The sequence below is a fragment of the Alligator mississippiensis genome, chromosome 8 (genome assembly GCF_030867095.1).
Source record: "Alligator mississippiensis isolate rAllMis1 chromosome 8, rAllMis1, whole genome shotgun sequence".
NCBI lineage: Eukaryota > Metazoa > Chordata > Crocodylia > Alligatoridae > Alligator > Alligator mississippiensis.
Window position 1 is genome coordinate 27,727,082 of NC_081831.1, and position 14,530 is coordinate 27,741,611.

The following is a 14,530-nucleotide window of genomic DNA, read 5'->3' on the forward strand; positions in this document are numbered from 1 at the left end:
GAATGGGACTGGACTAAAGTGGCACGAAGGAGGAAGGGAGTGGGGTCGGACCCAAAGCGGTGGAAGGGGATGGGGTGGCTTGGGGTCAAACCTGAAGTGGCCGGAGGGAGGTAAGGGTAGAGCGGGGTGGGGGAAGGGGGAAGCAGGGCCAATTGCAGGGCTTTGTACCCCTGTCCTCCCCCCACCCCCATCATTCTTGATGGGCAGTTTGCTAGTACTAATTATTTTGGCTTGAATAAGGAACTGGGTTTTGGCCTGAGGTTATCATTGCAAATCCTTTTTGGGCCACCCCACACCATGCCTCTGTGGCACTGGGGGACTCTCCTGGACACCCTTGACCATGTTTTTGTCTGGTCCAAAGAATGCTTTGGCCATGCCGGGTAAGTCTCTCATCAGAAATGTCCAGGAGAGTTCCCCAGTGGCACAGAGACATAATCTGGGGTGGCGCAAGAACGATTTGTAGCTATAATCAAAGCCCAAAATCCAGTTCCTTATTCAGGTCTATATACTTAGCACGGTGGCTGGGATTCAGTCTGTTGTCATCCTGGCATGGGCAAAGCGCAGTTTGGGCCTGGCAAGTCTCTGGTCAGAGATGTCCAGAAGAGTCCCCCAGTGGCGCAGAGATGTTGTCTGGGGTGGTCCAAGAAGGATTTCTAGCTATAATCCCAGCCCAAAATCTAATTCCTTATTCAGATCCAGATACTTAGCACAGTGGCTGGGATGCTGTTAGTTGGCACTCTGGGACAGCCAAACTGTGTTTTGGACCGGGCAAGTATCTGGTCAGAGATGTCCAGGAGAGTCCCCCGGTGGCACAGAGGTGTGGTCGGGAGTGGCCTAAAAAGGATTTCTGGGTATAATCCCAGTCCAAAATCCAGTTCCTTATTTGGTTCTGTGTACTTAGCACAGTGGCTGGGGTGCTGACTGTTGTCAGCCTGGCACAGCCAAATCGCACTTTGGACTGGGCAAATCCCTGGTTAGAGATGTCCAGGACAGTGCCCCAGGACCACAGAGTCATGTTCTGCATTTTCCCAAGAAAGATTTCTAGCTATTATCCCATCCCAAATTCCAGTTCCATATTCAGGTCCATATACTTAGCATAGTGGCAAGGGTGGAGTCAGTTGACAGCCTGGCATGGCCAAACCACGCTTTGGGCCAGGCAAGTCTTTGGTTAGAGATGTCCAGGAGAGTCCCCGGGGGGCATGAAGGCATGGCATGGCATGGCCCAAGAAGGATTTCTAGATATTATCCCAGCCCAAATTCTAATTCCTTATTCAAGACATTAGACTTGGTATAGTGGGAATGGGGCTGTTAGTTGGCAGCCTGGCATGGCCAAACCATGCTTTAGACTGGGCAGGACTGTGTTCAGGGTTCTTTGGGACAGTCCCCCAGTGGCATCGACAGGAAATCTGGGGTGGCCCAAGAAGTATTTTGCCCCATAAACCCATCCTAATCTGACCCTCCAACGGCTCTGTACTTGATGTGGGATATTATTTTACATATAAATTAGTACGTATGCATAGCTAATGAAATTCTCTCTTTGGGATGTGTAATTCATTAATAACAAGTTTTTACCGAGTCTAGATTATCTTTGAAAAAGGAACCGGGAATAAGGAATAAGTAACTGAGAATAAGGAATAGGGAACTGGGAATAAGGAATTGGGACTAAACAACCAATTTCAGCCTCATCAGGTATAACCTATGGGGATTCATAGATGTTAGGGTCAGAAGGGACCTCAATAGAGCATCGAGTCCGACCCCCTGCATAGGCAGGAAAGAGTGCTGGGTCTAGATGACCCCAGCTAGATGCATATCCAACCTCCTCTTGAAGACCCCCAGGGTAGGGGAGAGCACCACCTCCCTTGGGAGCCCATTCCAGACCTTGGCCACTCAAACTGTGAAGAAGTTCTTCCTAATGTTCAATCTAAATCTGCTCTCTGCTAGCTTGTGGTCATTATTTCTTGTAACCCCCGGGGGCGCCTTGGTGAATAAATACTCACCAATTCCCTTCTGTGCCCCCATGATGAACTTATAGGCAGCCACAAGGTTGCCTCTCAACCTTCTCTTGTGGAGGCTGAAGAGGTCCAGGTGCCCCAGCCTCTCCTCATAGGGCTTGGTTTGCAAGCCCTTAACCATACGAGTGGCCCTTCTCTGGACCCTCTCCAGGTTATCCGCATCCCTCTTGAAGTGCGGTGCCCAGAATTGCATGCAGTACTCCAACTGCGGTCTGACCAGCGCCCGATAGAGGGGAAGCATCACCTCTTTGGATTTATTCGTCATGCATCAGCAGATGCACAAAAAAGTGCCATTGGCTTTTCTGATGGCTTTGTCACACTGCCGGCTCATGTTCATCTTGGAGTCCACTAGGACTCCAAGATCCCTTTCCACTTCCGTGCCACCCAGCAGGTCATTTCCTAGGCAGTAGGTATGCTGGACATTTTTCCTCCCTAGGTGCAGCACTTTGCATTTCTCCTTGTTGAACTTCATTCTGTTGTTTTCTGCCTACTTGTCCAACCTGCCCAGGTCTGCTTGCAGCTGTTCCCTGCCTTCCGGCGTGTCCACTTCTCCCCATAGCTTTGTGTCATCTGCAGACTTGGACAGAGTACACTTCACTCCCTCGTCCAAGTCGCTGATGAAGACATTAAAGAGTATCGGTCAAAGGACCAAGCCCTGCGGGACCCCACTGCCCACACCCTTCCAGGTCGAAACCGACCCATCCACCATGACTCTCTGGGTGCAACCCTCTAGTCAATTTGCCACCCACCGGACTGTGTAGTCATCCAAGTCACAGCCTCTTAACTTGTTCACCAGTATGGGGTGGGATACCGTATCGAAGGCCTTCCTGAAGTCTAAGTATACGACATCCACCCCTCCTCCTGTGTCCAGGCGTTTCGTTACCTGGTCATAAAAAGAGACTAGATTGGTCAGGCACGATCTGCCTGCTACGAACCCGTGCTGGTTTCCTCTCAGCATAATTTGTCCCGCCGGGCTCTCACATATGTGAGCCTTGATAATTTTTTCAAAGACTTTGCCAAGGATGGAGCTGAGACTGACTGGCCTATAGTTGCCTGGGTCCTCCTTCCTCCCCTTCTTGAAAATGGGGACCACATTGGCCCTTTTCCAGTCCTCCGGGACTTGGCCCGTGCGCCACGAGCTTTCAAATATTCCCGCCAGTGGCTGTGCAATGATGTCGGCCAGTGCCTTCAGCACCCTAAGATGGAGCTCATCCGGGCCTGCCAACTTAAGGGCATCCAGTTCTTTCAAGAGACTCTGCACCATCTCAGGGTCTACACATGGTAGTCTGGCGCCTTGCTGCTGCCTCTCTACAACCCCAGTGAGAGACTTGTCGTGCCCCTCACTTAGGAACACTGAGGCAAAGAACTCGTTGAGGAGTTCAGCCTTGTCCCCCCTGTCCGTCACCAATTGCTTCTGCCCATTTAGCAGGGGTCCTATTCCTCCCTGGGCCTTCCTTTTACTCCCTATATATCTAAAGAACAATTTCGCGTTGTCCTTTACTTGGGATGCCATCCTCAGCTCCATGGTAGCTTTGGCCCGTCTAACTGTGTCCCTACAAGCGCGAGCAGAGGAGGTATATTCGTCTTTGGTGAGCTCTCCCTGTTTCCACTTTTTATGTGCTCCCCTTTTGGCCCTTAGGCTGCCCTGGATTTCTCTGGGCAGCCAGGGAAGCCTCCTGGCCCCTTTCCCTCTTTTTCCTCGCATCGGGATCATCTCCCTTTGTGCCCGAAGGATCATTTCCTTAAGGCACAGCCACCCTTCTTGGGCTCCCATCACTTCAAAACTCCTACTCTGCAGTGCGTCCTTGACTAATCGCCTGAGTTCATTGAAATCAGCTTTCCTAAAGTCTAGCACTTTCACCCTACTAGTTACCTTACCCACTCAACGTCTTATGAATAATTCTATTATTAGGTGATCACTGTCCCCCAGATGGCTACTGATCTGGAGGTCCCCTACCATGTCATCCCCCGTTGCCAATACCAGGTCCAGTAAGGCATTCCCTCTAGTGGGACCGTGTACCTCCTGTGTCAGGTGGAGGTCCTGTACACAGGTTAGAAACCTGCACGAAAGGTGGGACTTTGCCGTCTGCGTCTCCCAGCAGATGTCTGGGTAGTTTAGGTCCCCCATGACTACCACCTCTTTAGCTTTTATGGTCTCCAAGAGCTGCCTCAGGAGCCCCAAATCTAGTTCTTCCCCTTGGTGTGTGGGTCTGTAGCAGACCCCTACCACCAAAACCCTTTCTCCTTGCCCCCCATGTAACCTAACCCACAATCCTTCTACTTCTTCATCCTTCGATTCTGTCTTGATGAGGGTCGATGTATATTGCTCACTGACATAGAGCGAAACCCCTCCCCCTTTCTTCCCCACCCTGTCCTTTCTGTACAGCCTATAACCCTCAATATGTACCGCCCAGTCATGGGATGAATCCCACCAGGTTTCTGTTAGCCCTACTAAGTCATAGGTGTTTAGTGCAAGCAGGAGCGCTAGTTCATCCTGTTTGTTCCCCATGATCCTAGCATTAGTATATAGACACTTGAGCCCTGTGACTGGTGCCTTTGCTGCCCCCCAGCTCCGAATCCCAAGGGGCCCCTTATTTCTTACCTTCTTGTTGCTTACCTGTGCTGTGCTGCTGGCCACCCCATGGCTTGCGGGTTCCCAATGTTCTCCTTCTTCAGGCTGGGCTGTCCTTGTGGGTGCCACATGGTTTGGTGGTCCACAGCTTCCCCCGCCCTCATCTTCCCCTCCCCCCAGCGAGCCTAGTTTAAAGCCTGCCGGAGGAGATCTGCCAACCTAGAAGAAAAAACACGCTTACCTTTGGGGGACAGGTGAAGCCCATCCCAACTGAGCATGTCCCTCGTCGTAATGTGTGGGTCGTTGTCCAGGAAGCCAAAGCCTGCCTTGAGACACCACTGCCAAAGCCGCCATTTGGTCTCTCTGATGCAGTTCTCATGCTGTCTTCCGCGTCCGTTCACTGGTAGGATGGAAGAGAATACCACCTGTGCACCGAACTCCTTCAGCACGCCGCCCAGAGCACTGTAGTCCGCCATCAGGTGATCGGGGGTTCTCCTGACCGCATCATTAGTACCCACATGGACTAGGACCATGGGGTAGTAATCGGTGGGCTTGATCCTGGCCTGGATTACTTCCGTCACATCCTGAATCTTTGCTCCGGGCAGGCAGTAGACCTCTCGTGTTGAGGGGTCCTGGCGACAGATGGGCCCTTCCGTACCTCTCAGAACGGAGTTGCCTATGACGAGCATTCGTCGCCTCCTCCTCTGGGTCCGCTTGGATCTCTTGACCTGTTTGGAGCATGGAGAGTGTGGTGTTGCTTCCTGACCAAGGGTTTCCTCCTCTCCTTCCATCTCCTGAAGGGTTGCCAGGGCCTCGTACCTGTTCTCCAGTCGGACTGGAGGAACTGGCACCTGTTCGCTGCGAGCAGCTCCGGTCCTGGATGTGACCATCTGCCACTCTGCTGTGGAGGGCACTCCCCGGGATGCTTCTTCCTTAGGTGCCTGGTCCTGCAGGGAAAAGAAATAGCTGTCAATTTCATCCTCCGCCTCCCTGATCCCCCTCAGCCTGCTAACCTCCTCCCGGAGCTCCCTCACCTGCGCCTCCAGAGCCCTAAGACGGGCTCCTGCCGGACAGGTGTGGGGGCCCCCAATCTCTGCCCCCCCCCGGCCCTGCTGGGGATCCCCTGCAGGCCAGGAGGTAGGGGGACATCAGCTCTCCCATGGGCTCGGTCTGGGTGGAGGCCTCAGACCAGCCCTGGGTAGGCTTGGCCCCCTGGGCAGAGGCCCTAGCAGCACTCCTCGTCGACACCATTCTATAAGCCGCTGTTTGTAGATCTGTGTGGTGTCTACGCCCTACCCTTACAGGAGTCTCTCTCCTGGCCCTTCCTGCCCGAACGCCTGCGCAAACGCCGGTGCGCTCTTACAGAGCGCGCCTGTTTGCATACTCTGTTCGCACTGCGCGGCTCGGGAGCACGGCTCCCTATCGGCTCAGCTATATGGGATCCGGGGGGCTTCCCCTCCGGATCCGGCTCAGCTGTGCCGGGTCCCTCCTCCCCACTTACCTTCGGGGGATCAGCTGTTGCTGTCCCCGCTGCCGATTCCTCTGCTGCTGCTGCTGCTGCTGCTGCTGCCTCTGGTCAGCAAGTTCGTAAGGGGGCACACGTGCGTGCGGGACACACGCGTGCCTGGATCCTCTCCTTCCCGCTGCTGGTTCCCAAGAACTGGTTCCTCATGTTCATCTTGTGGTCAATCATGACCCCCAAGTCCTTTTCGTCTGTAGTGCTAGCCAGCATAGCACTGCCGAGCCTATAAGCGTGCTGCAGGTTTTTCCTCCCAAGGTGGAGAACCTTGCATTTTTTGGTGTTAAACACCATCAGGTTCTCATCATCCCATTTCCTGAGCCTGTCAAGGTCAGCCTGGCTCGCCCTCGTGTCCTCAGGTGTGGATGCTTTATCCCAAAGTTTGGTGTCGTCAGCGAACTTCGCCAGTCTGCTTCTGATACCAGTGTTCACATCATTAATGAAGATGTTGAATAGTGTTGGCCCAGGGACAGAGCCTTGCGGGACCCCAATGATCACAGTGCACCACGACGATTGACTTCCGTCAACCACCACCCTCTGGGTCCGACCACGGAGCCAATTCCCCAGCCAGTGGATCGTGGTGAAGCCAAGGCTGTAGTTCGCCAGCTTTGCCAAGAGGCGATCATGGGATACCAGATCAACGGCTTATTTAAAGTCAAGATATGACATCAATCTTTTCTCCCTTGTCCAGGTGATAGATCACGTGGTCATAAAAGGAAATGAGATTGGTCAAGCAAGACCTACCCACAACAAACCCATGCTGGGTATCCCTCAGGATGCTGCCATCGGCCAGTCTTTTAAGAATGGTCTCTTTGATAATCTTTTCTAAGACTTCCCCTGGGATAGAGGTCAGGCTGATAGGCCTGTAGTTTGCCGGATCCACTTTCCTCCCTTTCTTGAAGATAGGCACCACATTGGCCTTCTTCCAATCTTCAGGCACTTCACCAGAGCACCAGGAGTTCTCGAAGATCCGTGCCAGGGGCTGAGCTACGATGCCTGCCAGCTCCTTGAGTACCCAGGGGTGTAAACTGTCAGGGCTGGCTGACTTGAAGGTGTCCAGCTTCTCAAGATGTTCCTTCACAAGGTCAGCATTGATGGAGGGTAAGAAATCACCCTCACCCAGGCATTCCTGTCCTGTAATGGGCAGAGGGGCATCCCTTGGGACTGGTGAAAAACTGATGCAAAGTACCCATTTAGCAAGTTGGCTTTTTCCTGGGCATCGGTTGTAAGTTGCCCCATCTGGTTTAGCAGGGGTCCAATGTTGCCCTTGCTTTTCCTCCGGCTTCCCACATATCTAAAAAAGGACTTTTTATTGTCCTTCGTATTTGTAGCTAGTTGGAGTTCAGTCGCAGCCTTGGCTTTTCTGGCTCACTGTCTGCAGATCCAGACCAGTGCAGAATATTCCTCCTTGGAGGTGGATCCAGTCCTCTATCCTTTGTAGGTCTTTCTTTTTAGACGCAGGAGGTCTGCCAGTTCCCTGGAGAGCCAAGGGGGCTGCCGGGCCCTTTTGCTGCCTTTCTTCTGAGGCAGAATAAACTTTGCTTGTGCATCCAGGATTGCTCCCTTGAGGAGCGACCACTCATCCTTAACTCCCCTCCCCTTTGGGTCGTGATCCCTTAAGGCAGGGGCAGGCAATTATTTTGGGTGGAGGACCGCTTACTGAGTTTTGGCAAGCCATTGAGGGCCGCATAACAGGTAGCCAGGGGCAGATAAATATTAATTTTCTAAATTTTTTAGAGGTTCCGCAGGCTGGATGGAATGGCCTGGTGGGCTGCATGCAGCCCACATTTTTCCCATCCCTGCCTCAGGGGCTCACTGACAAGCCTCCTGAGCTTGTCAAAGTCAGCTCTCCTGAAGTCAAGAACTTCAGCATTGCTGACTGACTTGCCAGCTTTACAGCGGATGGTGAAAGAGATCAGCTTGTGGTCAATGTCACCCAGCTTCTCTTCAATCATTAGGTCACTGATTAGGTCGTCCCCGGTTGCCAGAACCAGGTCGAGCAGCACTTTACCACTTGTCGGCCCGTAGACTTCTTGCATTTCATAGACATTAGACATTAGGGCTGGAAGGGACCTCGGAGGATCATTGAGTCCAGCCCCCAAGTTCAATAAGTATGTTTAAACAGTTTCTGCTATGCAACTGAGCATTCTTTTTCTCATTTAAACTGATTTTCTCATTTCAGTCTAATTTTGATTTTCAGACACTTTCATTATTTCTAATTCAGATGTATTTCATACCCTTTTGTTACCTTTTGAACCATAAAAGTTGTAACAACAGAGGTTTTCTGTGGAAACAGCTTTCATTTGTCATCTGGCTATGAATATCTCCTTTATGTTATTCTGGTATACCTATATGATGCGCTGACTTCTTTATAAAGTAGTTCACATGGAGAGGATGAGAAAGATCTAACATTACGTAGGTTTTGGTAAATTGTGTAAAGGTTTTCTCAGAGCTTGCACTTTTCTCAGGGTGTTTGCAGTCTTGGGGCAAGGATCTGTAGCAGGCTGTGCACACAGAATGCATGCATGTGGTTGGACAGCTGTAACGCCAGGGCAGGAAGCCCGGAAAAAAACAAACAAAACGGGGAGACTAGTTGAGGAGAGGATAACTGAAGCTGTGCTGAGAAGGCTTGCTTCTGAGGGGGCTGCTACCAGGACAATTGCTTCTAAGAGGACTACTGGCAGAAGAATTGTTGCCGAGTGAGCTGCTACTGAGGGCAGAGGAGCCACCAGCTAATGAGTGCCCAGGATTGCCTGCTATCCTTTACTAAAGGAGTGGGGGTTGTGCAAAAAGGTTCCCCTCCCTACTCTTAAGATCCCCTGGTGCAGGGAGTCACTGGGGTGAATCAGGGACAGGGGTTGCTAGAGAAGGTTCTCTGGGAGAGCTAGAGAAAGCAGCAGGGAATCATGGCTGTGTGGGAGCTCCAGCAGAGAGCTTAATAAAGTACAGCTGAGAAGGGGCACTCCAAGTGCCAAACACAGGGGAGCTAACTTGGGAGGTGTGTGGGGAATGGTGATTGATTGCAGGCACCCAGAAAAGCCTGGACGAGGGAAGAAACCCTGGTCTCTGGAGCAGACACACCTGTCCTGATAGGCACCCCCATCTTCTATCCAGATGACAGCATTGCCACCCCGCTTCTGAAGCAGAGAGAGCACCGCTCCCCAGGGCTCCACTGCAGCCACTGCACAGTGGGCTACTCTGCTGCAGGCAGAGTGGTTTTGTAGAGATCTGGCTGATTAAGTGTATATACCTGTTTTAAGTTGCCTGAGTGTTAAAGTTGATAACATAATTGCTTTTGTTATATGATAAGTATTTGCTTTATCTAGTGGTATAGATTATTATTGAGCTCATTGAAAATATTTTGTTATTTATGGGATGTCAAATTTGTCAGTCTTCAGTTATTATTGTAAATAATAAATTATTGTAAATAGTTATTTAGTGTGTGGTCTGGTGCAGGGAGAACAACAGGAGAGCACTGCAATGAGTGGTAGCTCTTAGCCTGTAGATGGAGTGGGAGTAGTCCAAGACTTATTGGCACCCCAGGAGCCCAAAAATTTGGACGTGACTGTGGGTAGTGCCGCTGCCAGGGTTACAACTGTTATTCTGAAAACTGTATGACAAGTATAACATTGTTTTCAGGTAAAGCAGGGTGAGTTCCGAGTAAATTAGTGTGCTTCTGTGAGCTTATGGAAAAGAAACTCACTCATTGCATTTGAAAATTTAAAATGATGCTAAGAGGCAATTCACCATGTTTCACACATTTCTCATGAATCAACTTAACTTTTAACTAATTACTCTCTTTTTAACTTACCTTTTAACTAGTTGAAAGTGGAAATATTTACCTTTTAACTTAAATCAAGTTAATTTTAAAGGCTGCTAACTTTTAACTTTAGTTAGTTACATTTTTCATAAATTTTTCCCATGACTGTAGACTTCCAAAAGGCCTTTGATCTAGTATCCCATGATGTTCTCATGGGAAAATGAGAGGATTGTGGGTTTAACAGCTCGACGGTTAGATGGGTAGGAGACTGGCTGCTAGGTAAGACCCAGAGAGTTCTTATGAATGGATCTGTTTCATCCTGGTGAGAAGTGTCCGTGCTGGGTCCAGTGCTTTTCAACGTCTTTATCCATGATTTGGTTGTGGGGGTGAAGAGCTCACTGGCTGAGTTTGCAGACAACACCAAGCTATGGGGGAGCATGATCATGCTTGGAAATAGACTTCAGATACAGGTGGACCTGGACAGGCTTGAGAGTTGAGTTGGTCGGAACCAGATGAAGTTCAACACTGCGAAGTGTAAAGTGCTCCATCTGAGGATGAACAATCCCCAACACACAGGCTCGGTGGCGCCAATTTGACTAGCACCACGACTGAAAGGGACCTAGGGATAATAATAGACCATAGCATGAACATGAGCTGTCAGCGCAGTGCTGTAGCCAGCAGGGCAAACAGTACTCTAGCATGCATCAACCGATGCATCTCGTGTAAAACCAAAGAAGTGATTCTTCCACTTTACTCAACATTGGTGAGGCCGCAGCTGGAGTACTGCATCCAGTTCTGGGTGCCACACTTCAACAAGGACGTGGAAAAGCTTGAGAAAGTCCAGAGAAGACCCACCCATGTGATCAGGGACTTGCAAGGCAAGCCATACGAAGAAAGGCTGAGGGACTTGGGCCTCTTCAGCCTAAAAAAGAGAAGGCCGAGAGGGGATGTGGTAGCAGCTTACCACTACATGAGAGGAATACATGAAGGGCTCGGTGAACAATTGCTCACCAGGGCAGTCTTGGGGAAAACCAGGAGTAATGGCCACAAACTCCTGGAAGACCACTTCAGGCTCAGCTCTAGGAAAAACTTCTTTACAGTCAGGGTGTCCAGACAATGGAATAAACTCCCTCCAGAGGTGATCACCTACCCTGGAAATCTTCAAGAGGAGACTGGACAGGCACCTCAGTGGGGTCACCTGACCCCAGTTGTCTTTCCTGCCTTGTGCAGTGGGACTGGACCCGATGATGTTGTGAGGTCCCTTCCAGCCCCTTACAATCTATGAATCCTAATCTAATTCTGAACCACTCACAATCTAAACCTTAACCCTAATACTGACCTTGAACCAATCCCAATCCAAATTTTAGCCCTAATCTTAAACCTGAAACAGTTCCTGTTCAAAACCTGATTTTAACCCTAACTCTTAACCAATCTCAGTGCAAACCCTAACCCAATCCTAATCCAGAGCCAACCCCAACCAAAGATCCAACTTTAATCTTATCTCTGAACCAGTTACAATCCTAATCATAATCCTAACCCCAAAACAATCCCACTGAGAACCCTAACCCTAATCCCTTTAACCTAACCCTAAAGCTAACCCTTAACCAATCTCCATGCAAATCCTTACCCATCACCCCTAACCCAATCCCCTAATGCAGAGGTTCCTAAACTTTTTCTTATTGCATACCCCCTTTTGATTTACCAGCTGCCTGTGCATCCCAACAGCATATGCTTTATATTTTAACCTCTTAACTGCCAATTATTCTAATATAATAAAATGCTTTGTCTGTCTGTCTGTCTGTCTGCCTGCTTTTGCCCAATTGCACATGTGCTGATTGGCTGTGCGGGCCAGGTGACTGGAGGCAGGGCCAGCTGAGTTAAAATAGGAGCCCCTCCTCCACGCCGCCTCCTCCTGCAGCCTCCTGTGTGGCAGCTTCCTCCGCCCCACCTCCACACATGGCAAGAAAATAAATTGTCACGAGCACTTTAAAAGTGGCAGGGCCACCTCAGGAAAGGTGGGAACCCCTCCATCAGCCCCGCCTCCTCCTACAGCCTCCAGTGCAGCAGCTCCCTCTGCCCCACCTCCACAGAGGCAAAAAAACAAAATTGGGTAGAGCACTATAAAAGCAGCAGGGCCAGCTGAGGAAAAGCAGAAGTCCCTCCATTGTAGTGGGGTCAGACCCAAAATGGGGGGGGAGGAGGGGTGCAGGGTCAGATCCAAACTGGGAGGAAGGGGGTGAGCAGGGTTGGATCCAAAGGGGGGCGGGGTCAAACCCAAACTGGGGGAAGGAGGGGGTGGGGTCAGAGCCAAAATGGGAGGGGGGAAGTAGGGGGAAGGGGGGCAAAGACAGACCCAAAGCAGGGTGGGAGGGGGGGCAGGGTCAGACCCAAATGGAGGGGAGAGGGGAGGGGGGTTGGACTTGAAGCGGGGGGGAACAGTGTCAGACCAGAACCAGGGGGGAGGGGAGGTGGGGTCAGACTTGAACAGGGTCAGACCCAAACAGGGGGGGGAGGGGGGGAGGGTTAGACCCAAAGTGGGGGGAGGGGGGAATGGGGTTGAACCCAAACCAGGGGGGGAGGGGGGGCAGGGTTGAACCCAAAGTGGGCGGAGGGTGGCAGAGTGGGGTTGGAACCAAGTATTGGGGAGAGGGGGAATGAGGCTGGACCAGAGGTGAGGGGGGGGGGGGCGTCAGACACAAAGCAGGGGCAAGTGGAGTTAGACCTGAAGCAGGGGGTCGTTCGGTCAGACCCAAACTGGGTGGGGGGAAGTGAAGTGCAACCTGAAATGGGGGGGACAGAGGTGGAACAGGGTTAGACCCAAGGTGGAGGGGTGGGGGTGGACCCAAGGAAGAGGGGAGCGGGTGAAGGGGGTCAGATCCGAACCGGGGGGGGGAGGGGAGCGGGTTGGACCTGAAGCGGGTGGTGGAAGCGGGGTGGGGTCAGACCTGAAGTGAGGGGGAGTGGGGAGTGTGGTCAGACTGATGAGGCAAAGGAGGACAGGGTCATACGTGAAGCGAAGGGGAGGGGGGTAATGGGGTTGGCTCCAAACCAGGGGTGGAGGGATAGGTGGGGTCGAACCAGAAGGGAGGGGAACGGCATCAGACCCAAACTGGACAGGGGCAGGGGCAGGGTCATACCCAAAGTGATGGGAGGGTGGTGGAGTGGGATTGGACCCAAAGCAGGGTGGAGAGGGGGAATGGGGTGAGACCTGAAGTGACAGGGGGAAGTGGGGGAAAGGGGGCAGTGTCAGACTTGAAGTGGGGGGGGGGGCATGGAGCAGAGTCAGACCTGAAGCAGGGGGAAGGGGTGGAGCGGGATGGACCTGAACCAGGGAGGGTGGCATTTGACCTGAAGTGGGAGGGAGCAGGGTTGGACCTGAACTGGGGGGGAGGGGGGAAGGTCGGGAGCAGGGTCAGACCTGAAACAGGGGAAGGGAGGGAGCAAGTTCAGACCCGAACTGGGGGGAGGGGGGTGGGGTCAGACCAAAACTGGGGGAGAGGGGGGCAGGGTCAGACCCCAACCAGGGGGGTGGGGTCAGACCAGAATCAGGGGGAGAGGGGGGAAGCGGGGTCAGACCTGAACCTGGGTGTAGTGGAGGTGGGGGCGGACCCAAAGGGGGGGAGGGGGAGAACAGGGTCAGATCTAAAGTTGGGGGGGGAGGGGGGGCAGGGTCGGACCAGAATCAGGGGAGGAGGGGCAGACCCGAAGTGGGGGAGAGGGGGGCGGGGTTGGACCCCAACCGCGGAGCCAGGGTTGGACCCAAAGCGGGGGGGAGCGGAGTCGGACCTGAAGCAGGGGGGGAGTGGGGTGGGACCCAAACTGGGATGGGAGCTGGAGAGTGGGGTCAGACCTGAACTTGGGGGAAGGGAGGGCAGGGTCAGACCCAAAGTGGGGGGAAGGGGGGGAACAGGGTCAGACCTGAAGTGAGGCAGAAAAGGTGGAGTGGGGGTGGGGTTTGACCCGAAGCATAGTGGGGAGGGGCATGGAGCATGGTCCCGAACTGTGGGGGAGAGGGGTGGGGCAGGGTCAGACCTGAACTGTGGAGGAGGGGTTGGACCCAAAGTGGGGGGTTGTTGGGTCAGACCTGAACTGGGGGGGAAGAGGGGGAAGCAGAGTGCAACTCGAAGCAGTGGGGATGGAGGTAGAATGAGGTTGAACCCAAGTGTGGGGTGGGGAGAAGGGGGGCGAGGGTCCATCTCTGCTGGGCCCAGTCCCTGGTCATTGTTGATGGGCAATCTGCTAGTTATTATAACGAAAATTAAATCTATAATTACACAATGTATCTTGCATACCACCTGATGATGTTTTGGGGTATGCATACCACATTTTCGGAACCCCTGCCATAATGCTTACTCCAGCCTAACCTAACCCCAATCTAACACCTAGCTGTAATAGTAACCCTAAACCAATCCCAGTCCCTAATCCTTCCCCCAAGCAAATCTCAGTACAAATGCTAATCCCAGATCAATCCCAGTCTAAACCCTAATTGTAATTTGAGCAATCCCAATGCAAAATTTATTCCAAATACTAACCCTGAACCAATCCCACTCTTAATCCTACCCCTAATCCTAACTCTGAACAAATCCCAATCTTAAACCCAACCCTACCCTCAATTTAACCCTCAAACCAACACCATTTTCCTCTGGTTCAAGAGAAAGCAGAAGCTT